Below are 12,034 nucleotides of genomic sequence, written 5' to 3'. Positions count from 1 at the left end.
GTATGCAGTGGGTGATAACGTTTTCCTTACGGTATCTCCGTGGAAAAAGATATTGAGATTTGGAAGAAAGGGTAAGCTTAGTCCTAGGTTCATTGGTCCATATGAGATCATTGAGCGTGTGGGTCCATTAGCCTATAGACTAGCTTTACCACCAGACCTGGATAGGATACATAATGTTTTCCACGTGTCTATGTTGAGGAGGTATCGGTCCAACCCATCGCATGTGATACCAATTGAGTCTGTTACCATAGAGCCAGATTTGACCTATGAGGAAGAACCAGTGAGGATACTTGCGAGGGAAATCAAGGAACTAAGGAATAAGAGAATTCCTTTGGTAAAGGTCCTTTGGAGAAACCATAAGACCGAGGAAGCTACATGGAAAAGTGAAGATATCATGAGACAACAGCATCCTCAGTTATTTACACAGGTAAATTCAAGGATGAATTTCTTTTAAGGGGGGGAGAACTGTAACAGACTGATTTTTCTTTTAGTGTCGGTAATAGTGATTTACCGGTCTGTGAATAGTACCATCGGTCCGGGACTTGGTATTATTTTAGTCCGGAAAAATTACTATGCATAGTTAATATTTTATTTACTATTTTTGGAGCATGTTTGCGTGATTTAGGTGGGTAGAAAATATTTAATGAATATTTTTGGAGAGTTTATGTATTAAATGCATAATATTTCTTGTGTGGTATACTAGAGGAATTATTTTAGTGGAGTTAATTTAATTAATTGGTGAAGTTAAATAATAAGTAGAAGAGAATTATTTGAGGAATATTTAGAGCCATTGGATGAGATTATTTAGGATTTGATCTTAGCCACACATTGGGCATGATTTTAGGAAGTCAAATTTGACTTTGGCACTTAAAGTAACACCACAACATTTTTTTCTTTCTTCTCTTCTCTTCTCCACGCCATTTCCATCTTCTTCCTTCTTCTTTCATTTTCTTCATTTTCTTACCTCCAAATTTACCACCAAACTACCTAATTAAACCATAGAATAGGACTTAATGCTTAAGAATTAAGGAGTAGAAGTTGAGATTGGTGATTAAAAGCAAAGAGAAGTGAAGTTACCATTGACGCAAGTAAGTTGTGGTTTTTGAGTTTTGTGAATTGTTAAGTAGAATTCATGGTTTAGACATGTTATTGATGCATTAAATCATGCTCCAACTATTTCTTTTGTCAAGTTTTGCTTGTAATGTTGATTTTTCATGCTTTGAAGAGGTTGGAGAACCATCCTCAAAGGGTAAAGATAAAGCCAAGGAGTAAGGCTTTCCAAGCTTTTTCAAGCTTGTTAATAAGGTTAGTGCAATCATAATTTCACTTGTTTAAGTTGCTTTTACATGGTTAGGGTTTTGAATATATTTTGGGAACTTTGTATGTTTTGTTGAAATTGCTGAATTTTAATGTGAGATGTGTTCTGCCGTGGGATTGGAACTCATTTTTGACCCCTTTATACTTCCCATTTGTTTCTTACTTCTCATGAAAGTTGTAGCTCTATTTCTCAGCTTTCCAAAACATATTCTTATGTCTAATTCCAATACTTGTAGCTCAACTTATGATTTAAATACCAAAACTGGTTCTGTTATGATGTCTTACCTGTCTATCCGAAATGATTGTCCATTTTGACCACTCAAATGAAAAAATAACGTTTTATGTTCTTCATAAACGTTATAGCTTTACTTCTTATCTTTCCAACCCATCCTCTTGTGTCCAAATTGGATATACATAGCTCAACTTATGGCTGAAACACCCAAACTGACTCTGTTGTGTCGGGCCACATGCATTACTAAATTGAGTGCCCATTTTGACCACTATGATGACAAGATTAGGTTCTGAGTTCTTCATAAAAGTTGTTTCCCTATGTCTTGAGAATTCTCTCGTTCTGGATTGGTTTCATTTGAGCGTTTGGTGAAGTAGGAATTCAAGAAACATTGGACTTGGTTCTACTGAATCAGGTCTGCTCTGTTGGTCTGTGTTCTGAGCTTTTGTTTGCTATCTTACTCTTTGATCTGGGCTGTGGTCCCTTCTGAAAATTTGTATCATTTTGTCTTAAATTTCTAATGAATCTAATTTCATTCAATTTGGAGACCCATAACTCAAATTATGTGTTAAAAATCCAGCAAAGGTCAAGTTTATGAAAATGCTGAAAAGTTCTTGATTTATGTACTTTTATACTATCTTAAGTATATATACATCTATAGTGTTTTGAGTAAAAATTTTGAACTGATGAGTACTAAATGAAGAGGTTTTGACTAAGAATTATTGCTTTTGTGAAAGAATGATTTTGATTTGGGCTCTACTATGCATGATTGAGACGTGGTATGATGAGATGGATTTTCTTATTGTGAAGTTATGATCATATGCTAGGGTTATCAGCCCTTATAAATAGGCGGACGCGCTTATTTGTGTGATGGAGTGGTGCTTTCATAGGCCACGGTGGTGCTTTCATAGGCCACAAGTATGGGATGAGGGTGGCGCTAACATAAGCCACGATCAAATCTGCTTATGTTCATTCTGCATGAGTATGAGCCTTAACAAAAAATGAAATTTTATTGTTGCTATAAAAGAATGAAGACATATTTGTATTTATAATCTTCTCATTGCTTTCAAAGTATTTGAATTAAATGAATGCGATTTCGGTATTTATATAGTTGAGCAATTTAAGTTTTGCCTTGGTTATTATTGTTAATTAAATTGTTGGTTATTTAGCACCACTGAGTCTTCCACTCAGCGCGTTGATTTTTATCACCCGCAGGTTAGGAGCGGAGGGTGTTCTTCAAGACCAGAGGACGAGCATCAGAGTAGATATCACATTTTGGGTAGGATATTTATTAAATGGTGATTTTTGGCATGTATATAAATATTGTGTTGTGAAGGTTGGATATAATAAGTTGTCATGTATTAAGAGTTATGATTATTTAAGGAAATAACACCTCATTATATTTTTGGTGTATGATGATTATAGATTCCTTGAAAAGAATGTGTTTCAAATATTATGCGTATGTTGATGGATATTTAGAAGTGCTTGTGGTATGTTGTGTTGAATTGGAGTTTTGGGGGTTCGGAGAAAATTGGAAGTGTGTATATTTTCTTTGTGTGGCAAGTTAATTTTTAGGGGAAACTCTTGTGAAATTTTCGTAGGAATTTCCTTAAACATTATTTTTGTAAAAAAAAAAAAAAAAAAAAAAAAAAAAAAAAAAAAAAAAAACAAAATGTTAATTACTTGCCTCCTTATGAAAATTTAACCACTTCTAATTTGTGATTTAGCTTTTATAGTGACATAAGATGGTGCTCCGGCACTGATTGTGGCATCCACCGTCAGGTTCTCCGGGATTGGTCGGTGGGTGTTACACCGACGTACCCAATTCCCTTACCTAGAACCTCATTGGTTCGCCTGACCAGTTTTTCTAAATAAAAGGCCTTGAATAAAATGGGTTAAAATGGAGTCACTTTTACGAAATAAAAAATGGAAACGGTCCCATTGCCGAAAAAATAGGTGGCGACTAAAAATGATTTATAAGACCAATTTATTGGCATCGCATATCCAAAGAGACTTTTATCACCATTTTCCAAAATAAACACACAACAATAGACCCATGATTTTCTCCGGGGGAAAACAAAGATTAAGGAAAAAGCTCCATGATTGACTCTATTTTAGTTTGCATTTTAGGATAAAAGCACTAGCCCCGAATTGTTGGGTTCGTGGAATAGGTTTTTGGCTTCTTTTTGTATGAATATCATGGTTAGGGTATTAATCAAGAAATCAAAATATTGTTTGTGTGGATGACATAATATCGATGTATGAGCATACTTATAATGCATGTGAGGATATTAGGCTTCTTCCAAAATGGAATTCGGAAAAAAATCGGATCGAACGAGCTTGATTGATTTTTTTAAAAAAAAAATTGATTTTCTTTATTTAACTCATTCGTTAATACTCGAATGTTTCTCTTACTTTGGTAAGAGTTTATTTTTTGGAGTCGCCAACCTTATTAGGGAAAATTCTTGAATTAGTCGATTTTTTGGAATCCACTAACTCGATTTTAATCTAGAGATGGGGTTTGGGAGTTAGGTACGATAGGGGAAGGTGTTAGGCACCCCTATCGCCCGGTTTTAAACCAGCCTCCTCATTTTCCAACGATTCATAATTAATAATAACGCTATTAACTAAAATTGATATGCAAAAATGGTTTTAATGCAATTTTAAAGAAATGACAATCATGCAAATTATCTCAAGCATAAAATCATAAAATAAACATCCACAAAGAAAGGAGGAGGAGAATACATTCCATAATCTAATATTACAATCTACCCTTTATCCCTCCAAATTTCCTAACCCAAATAATATTACATACAAACATTTATTGAGATCTATTAAGATCTCTTTATATTTTGTATAACATAACATTAAAGTACAATAAAAGCAAAACATCCATATGATTAATCACAAACACAAAGTAGACATTATTCACAGGATCCATAATCATACATCCCAACTATCATCAAACATTCATTCACATAATGAAAATACGATGCATGTTCATAATGCAAGATTAATGAATAAAGGGGGTAGTGCAATAATAAACATAAGGCATTAAATTTAAAAAGCATGAAATTAAAAGACACAATAATAAAGTGCTTGTAAAGTAAAGAACAATAATTAAAATACAGAATTTAAAGGGTTAAACAAGATTTAAGCTCATGGCCTTGATGTTCATCATGAAGAATGAACAAATATACCAATCATTGCTCTTAATCTTGTTTTTATTGTTTATTTGATCCATTTGTGACCAAATACACATCCCAGACAATTTAAGGTTGGAGCTTGATCACTAGATCTCTGACTCGGGGCCATTCATTGATTATTAAACAAACTGAGCCTCTCAATCGAAGGGCCTAGCACCACTGGGAGATGTGGCGTGCGCCACTTGGGTGTGGCGTGCGCCCCACTCAGTGGCACAAGGTGCTTCCCAAACTAGGAAGGCTTCAAGCAAGAAATAGTCAAAACACGAGTTTTCAGGGCTGATGTGGCATGACCCACAGGCCTGTGGCGCACGCCACACATAGTGGCTTACGCCACTAGCCCAGGCCGTGCACCATAGAGGCACAAAGACTCCCTCTTGGTTTATCCTAGGTTTTCCTCACAACCAGGCCCAAAATAAGAGCTTAAAACACCAAAAAAGGAAAGAAAAAGATGAGGGAATGAGTTAGAGGTTCTTAGATATTATCTTTTTGTGATTTCTTTGAAGATTGGTTTAAAAATGGTTATTAAACAAACTAAGCCTCTGAATCAAAGGGTCGAGCACCACAGGGAGATGTGGCGTGTGCCCCACGTAGTGGTACAAAGGCGCTTCTCAGACTAGGAAGGCTTCAAGCGAGAAATGAGTCAAAACGCGGGTTTTCTAGGCTGATGTGGCGCGAGCCAAGGCCTGTGGCACATGCCACACGTAGTGGCTTACACCACTAGCCCAGGCCGTACACCATAGAGGCATAGAAACTCCCTCTTGGTTGATCCTATGTTTTCCTCACAACCAGACCCAAAATAAGTGATTAAAACACCAAAAAAAGGAAAGAAAAAGATGAGGGAATGAGTTAGAGGTTCTCAGATATCATCTTTTGGTGATTTCTTTGAAGATTGGTTCAAAAATGGTTATTAAACAAACTGAGCCTCTGAGTCAAAGGGTCAGGCGCCATAGGGAGATGTGGCGTGCACCCCACATAGTGGCGCAAGGCGCTTCCCAGACTAAGAAGGCTTCAAGCAAGAAATGAGTCAAAACATGGATTTTCTAGGCTGATGTGGTGCGAGCCAGTGGCCTGTGGCACATGCCACATGTAGTGGTTTATGCCACTAGCCTAGGTCGTGCACTATAGAGGCACAAGAACTCCCTCTTGGTTGATCCTAGGTTTTCCTCACAACCAGACCCAAAATAGGTGCTCAAAACACAGAAAAAGGAACGAAAAAGATGAGGGAATGAGTTAGAGGTTCTCAGATATTATCTTTTGGTGATTTCTTTGAAGATTGGTTCAACAATGGATGAAAAAATCCAAACACTTAGTCCTTGATCCAATAATCGGCTATTTAAGATTAATGAATGTGTTTTTGGGACTCTTGATTGATCTTTGACATTTTTTTATGATTAAAAGGTAATTAATCTCAACTATTATCAAAGGGTAACACTAGTTGCCTTTGATTCTTAGTTTAAGTTTTAAAAGATCAAGAATTTCCCCCAAAGATGTCAAAATTCCTCCCCTAAGGCACACCCCAAGGCCTATTTATAGGCAAATGAGGGTGGGTGGCCCCATTTTAGGGCTGATGTGGCAAAATGCCAATGGCGAGCCCTGCGATAGGGCTGGCCCATTTTTACCAGATAGGATCGAGTGGGACGTAAAATGAGGCAATACATCGCAAAGTGCACTGTGCGGGCCTAACGCGCTTCTTAGGCCCCGTAATCTGAAAAAGTAAAAATGGTTAAAAACATGTATGGTCTCAGCCACGGACCATTGGTCCGAGAATCGTCGCAAGCGGCAATCCCGATCCAAACTTATATAAAAAATGGTGTATAATCACTGAACCTTTTAAGGGCAAGATTTGAGAGTCTACAACATGGCAATTATAGACAAGCATTATAAATAATTAAAAAGTATATAATTCGAATGGGAGCCCAACTTTAGCCTCATTTATCGAGGATTCTAGGTCATGCGGGACATTTCCCTATGTCCCAACCTGTTATTCCTGACTCTAATTACCAGAGGAATTGTCCACTTTGGATCAAGCCAAATCCCCCATACAAGATTAGGGGGATCCGCACAGTTTTGTACCGCAGATGAAATGGGAAACTTCCCAGGAGGTCATCCATCCTAGGATTTCTATTAAGCGAGCACGCTTAACCCTGGAGTTCTTCCAAATCTCCAGCCATTCCACCAAAAGGCACCTCTACTTATTAGTTTCCCCCTTTTTGATATATGGTTCAATTCATTTTTGTGTCCCGCATTCCACTATCCTAGCTAGCCTACCATCTTAGAAGCTAGCCAAGAGCTTCACTCTACCCGCCCTCTTAGGACCGCTTTGCCGGTTCGGGATGTCACAGGCCCACCAGCTTCTGCGTGGTTCATCCTCGAACCATACATCTACTAGAGGGGGTCCAGCTCTGATACCAACTGTCACGCCCGACTCTAATCACCAAAGGAATTATCCTCTTTGGATCAAGCCTAATCCCCCATACAAGATTGCCAGGATCCGTACGGTTTTGTCCCACAGATGAAATGGGAAACTTCCCAGGAGGTCACCCATCCTAGGATTTCTGTTAAGCGAGCATGCTTAACCCTGGAGTTCTTCCAACTCTCTAGCCATTTCACCAAAAGGCGCCTCTACTGATTAGTTTCGCTCTTTTCGATATATGGTTCAATTCATTCATGTGCCCCGCATTCCACTACTCTGGCTAGCCTACCATCCTAGAAGCTAGCCAGAAGTTTCGCTCAACCCGCCCTCTTAGGATCGCTTTGCCGAGTCGAGATGTCACACAACCGGTCAGTTTGATCGGGGACCCGCTACCTAGCCTGAAATCCTAGATTTGCCTTCATACCTCATTTGTATGATGATCAAGGCGCACGAAGTTCTACTATTGATTAGGATGGTAGGGTTTTGTCATTCTTAGAATAGGCATAAAGGATGTCCCAGGTAGACTGGCCATAAGTAGAAAGCTGATTTTATCGGTTTTGTCAGACGGACCGGGCTTAAAACATGCTATTGGATGGACCGGGCTTGACAATTTATAAATGTCGGATGGGCCAAGCTTAATTGATAAAGTTTTGCATTTGAGTAATTATACCCTAGGGTTTGTTACACGGCCGGATTTGAGCTCCACGTTTGCTAAACGACCAAAGAGGTCGAGTCTTTCTCCAAAATAGAAAGGGGTGGGCACGAGGACCCTATTATAGTTCTTATAATATTGTTAATTAAGGGATTATTAATTAATTCTTAAATTAATTAATAATAAATTAGTTAACTAATAGATTTAGTCTAAGAAAGACTAAAGTGTGAGTGAAAGTCGAAATGATCAACTTTTGAGATCCAAGTCGAGCTTTGGCTCAACTAAGAAGAGCAAAGTAAGGCCTTAGAATCATTTGCAAAAGGGAGAATAAGAATCGTTGATGCTTGAGAAGTGCTCAATCAAGTAACAAGAGGTGTGAAAAATGAGGGAGGAGAGTGCCTTTTATAGGCTAAAGGGCTGCTAGGCATTTACGTGGCAGTGCCGATCTCCTCAAAATCAGTACCAGCTATGTAAGAATCAATACCGATTCAGTGCTCGATAGGCCCTGGATTGGTACCATTTTGGAGCTAATCGGTGCCACCACTGAGAAGGTCGGTGCTGATTAGGGCAAATTACTGCCCTGCCCCTACGCCTTGATTTTGGGGTTTTGGTCTTTCGAGAGACCGTTCGAGGCCCAAACGATGTCAAATCGAGTTGATTCTCATGTCGTTGGAACCGTAGCAAAATTTCCTAAAACTCAATTCTAAAATCATGGTTAACACTAGGCAACCTCTCTTCGGTAATTTGACAATAACTCCCTTTGTGGATATTGGATTGAGGTGATTCAAAATGTTATTGAAACTTAAGACAAGGGGCTAAAACTTTTATGAAGGCCATAAAGTCTAATTCAATCATTTTTGGAGTCAAACATGGACTGTGAGTTTAGATTGAAGTGCTAGACATTATAAAATTGAAGTTATTTGATGTGCTTAGCTTATGTGAAGCTTAAGATGAGTATATAAATCTCTATTTTCTTTGACATGTGTTGAATGTATTTTAAAAAAGTTATGTTAAATGGTAAAATTTAAATTTTAAATTGTACTCCCTTTGTTCTCTATATTTAGAGAAAATAAAAAAAAGCTCTTGGATTAAGAAAGATAGTTAAATGAATTTCTCTCTAAAATGCCCTTAAGAAGAGTTAACACTAATCATTTAATTATGGGAACAATAGCTGACAGGCAGTTTCAAGAAATGCATTAATTGCTATGAACACATATTTTTCACGCTCTTATATTAAATAAAATCAATCACAAAAGGCGTGGTTCAAACCGATAACCAATCGATAAAAAAATTAAAAATCAGTGCAAAATAGACAGGAAAATCACTTTGATTTGGCCATAACTCTCTCCATTGTGTGGTTTTTGAGACACCGCCAACTCCATTGAAAACTAGACTAAAAGAGCTTTCCAACGGTATCTTACGAACTAAAATAGGAGTTGAAATGGGCCTCAAATTGATCAAACTAGCCATAAAAAGGTCAAATCGAAACAAAACTACAGTGCTGGAGGAGCCAGCCAGGCCTGGCTGACGGCCAGCACTGGCCAGTCGCCGGCTAGCCTAGCTTGGCTATCGACCGGCTCTGGCCAGCATGCCAGCAATGCAATTTTTTGCCCCCTAATCCCACATTGCCTAATTTTGGACGCCCTCACTACCTCCTAAGCCTATAAATAACTCCCAATAATCTCATTCAACAACAACTTGGAAAAAAGACATTGAGCAATATAAGAAACCTATTTAAAGGCCTTTGCTCCTAAAAGTCTTTTAAACAAGTGTGGGTTTTCACTGGAGTGAAAACCCACAATAGTTTAAGCATTTTCATACCCATTTTTGGAGTCCGTCAAGGATTCCCCCGAGTTGAAGAATTTTGGAAGCGTGCCGTCTTTGAGACATCGTCAAAGCACACTACAAGAGGTAGGCCCCACATCCCTTTTAATTTTAATGCTTTAATTTAATTAGGTTAGATTTAATATTTTTAATTAGGTTAGTTTAATTAAATGCCTAGTTTAGTTTAATTTAATTAAAATGCCTAGTTTATTTTAATTAAATGTTTAGTTTAGTTAATTTAATTTAATGCCTAGTTTAGCTTAATTTAATTCCTAATTAGAATTAATTAAGTTTAATATTTAATTAGCTTAGATTTAAATGCATGATTATTTAGGCATAACATAGAATAATTTGCATGACCCCCCCTCCCCTTAGAATTAATTAATTAGGCTAGAATTAATTAATTAAGTGCATAGTTAATTTTAATTAATTGCATAGGATTAATTAGATTAATTAGCACTTAACTTAAATAAATTGCATGACCCTTAGAATTAATTAGTTAGGTTAGAATTAATCAATTAACATAGAATAAATTAATTTGACTTAATTAAATTCTTAATTAACTAGAATTAATTAAGTGCATGATTAGGATTAAATTAAAGAATGATTAGTCTAGGACTTGATTAATTACATGATCAACCTAGATTTAATTAAGTTGCATGATCACTTAGCTTAGGATTACTTAATTTTTTTCTTAACTTAGAAATAGACAATGGCATGATTAATTAGCCTTTTTTGAATTCAATTAAATTAAATGCATGTTTAGCTTAATCAAATAAATGCTTTGAATTCAATTGCACACTTTTCATAGTTAAAATCTCCATTTTACGATGGGGAGAAATGCTTGGTTCTAATTCCTATTTAATGGGATAAGCAGGCAAACTCAAGTTGCGAACCAAAAATCCACAAAATCCTTTTTCCCTTTTTCCTTTTTGTGTTTCATTCGTATTTATTTATTTCTTTCAATTAGGAGACTTGTGATTATCCTAGAATCCCCACAAGGGGCTAGAGGCAATACTCCTTTCGATACTTTGCTTTTCTTTATATGCTTTTGTGAATGTTCGCTTTATTTTCAACTTGGGGAAGCGTGTGGTCATCCTAGACTCTTCTTAAAAGGGCTAGAGATGATATTCCCTTTTAATTAGCTCTATTCATTTAAATGTTGCCTTTTAGTCTTTTATTGAGAGATGTATAACCATTTTAGAATCCTCAAAACGAGACTAGAAATGACACTTCCTTTTTTATTCTTTCATTGCTTTATTTATCGTTTTATTTATTACTTTCTTTATCGCTTTCTTATTATTGCCATGCATTTATCCATCTTTAAATTGTTTTTCATTCGACGAGGCATTAACACTTAGATCAATTTATTGATTATTTTAAAACCGAAAACTTAGTCCCTAAATCTTCCTTGATTTTGATGATTAGTGCATTTTATCCATTTGGACCAATATACAGAGTCAAACTTATGATTTTCCTCAGATTTTTCCCTCAAAATAAAAAATGTAAGTGGTGATTCCTTTTCAAAGAAAGCAATCAAATTAAATAGGATTTCACACCGTGAACCCAACTTAATATGAGTGTTTCGATTCCTTTTTAGTAGATTGGACATGGCACTCAAGTTGAGTCGGGGAGTTAAAACTTTTTTTTAACAAAATGGACTACTGATTGGTTTAAAAAATAAGAAAAAATTATTTTCAAAGTAATATTTCAATTGGCCTTTCTTTTAATGCCTTATCTTTCATGCATCATTCTATTTGCATTCAAGCCTTAGAACCAAATATGATGAACTTTTGGGTTATGAGTAGTGTTGTTCCAACAACTCTCCTTGAGGTTGTTGGGTCATCCGCGAGATTACCTAACTCGCAACAAATCGTCAAGATCTTTTGAGGTGTAATGAGTATGCTTGTATCGTTTGACCTATGTGGAACTCTTTGTTGTGCACATGTTAGGTATATCGCTACTCTAGTGTGACGAGACCTTTTCAATCAAACCACCTTACACCCTATTCATGTAATGGCACTTAGACCCATGACCTTTAGGATGTATGTATCATAACAACCTATGTGATTGTCATGAAAATGGATCTTTCCATGCATCCTTGCATACCACTTCCATGCATACACCCTTTTGGACTAAAAGTCTAAATACCCTTTTATATTCAAATCCAGAATCCCTAGCTAAGTACCTTACAAATGAGTGTACCTTACACCTGGATGCACCTTATCCTCCCAAGCACTAAAGCCCTAGCAACATAAGCATGTCTTTACCCTAAATCCTAGATTTCTAGGTACCTTTTCTCTTCAAATATGAGTTTGCCCTTGCGTCCTTACCTTTTCAAACACCAAAACCCTAGATTTCTAGGTACCTTTCCTCCTTTAATGAGAGTTTAA

General features: G+C 36.8%; 1 long non-coding RNA gene across 1 annotated transcript; it reads left to right on the top strand.

Moving 5' to 3' along the window:
- The first annotated feature begins 9,529 nt into the window (after window positions 1–9,529).
- Window positions 9,530–10,893, top strand: LOC149492637 (uncharacterized). The gene is made up of 2 exons (XR_016318981.1): window positions 9,530–9,728; window positions 10,519–10,893. It is a non-coding gene; the product is annotated as an uncharacterized LOC149492637 (long non-coding RNA).
- Window positions 10,894–12,034: the final 1,141 nt, after the last annotated feature.

Source organism: Jatropha curcas, chromosome 11, assembly GCF_041381405.1.
Source record: "Jatropha curcas cultivar XTBG-Jc1 chromosome 11, XTBG_Jcur_1.0, whole genome shotgun sequence".
NCBI lineage: Eukaryota > Viridiplantae > Streptophyta > Magnoliopsida > Malpighiales > Euphorbiaceae > Jatropha > Jatropha curcas.
This window is presented reverse-complemented; position numbering and strand designations above follow the sequence as displayed.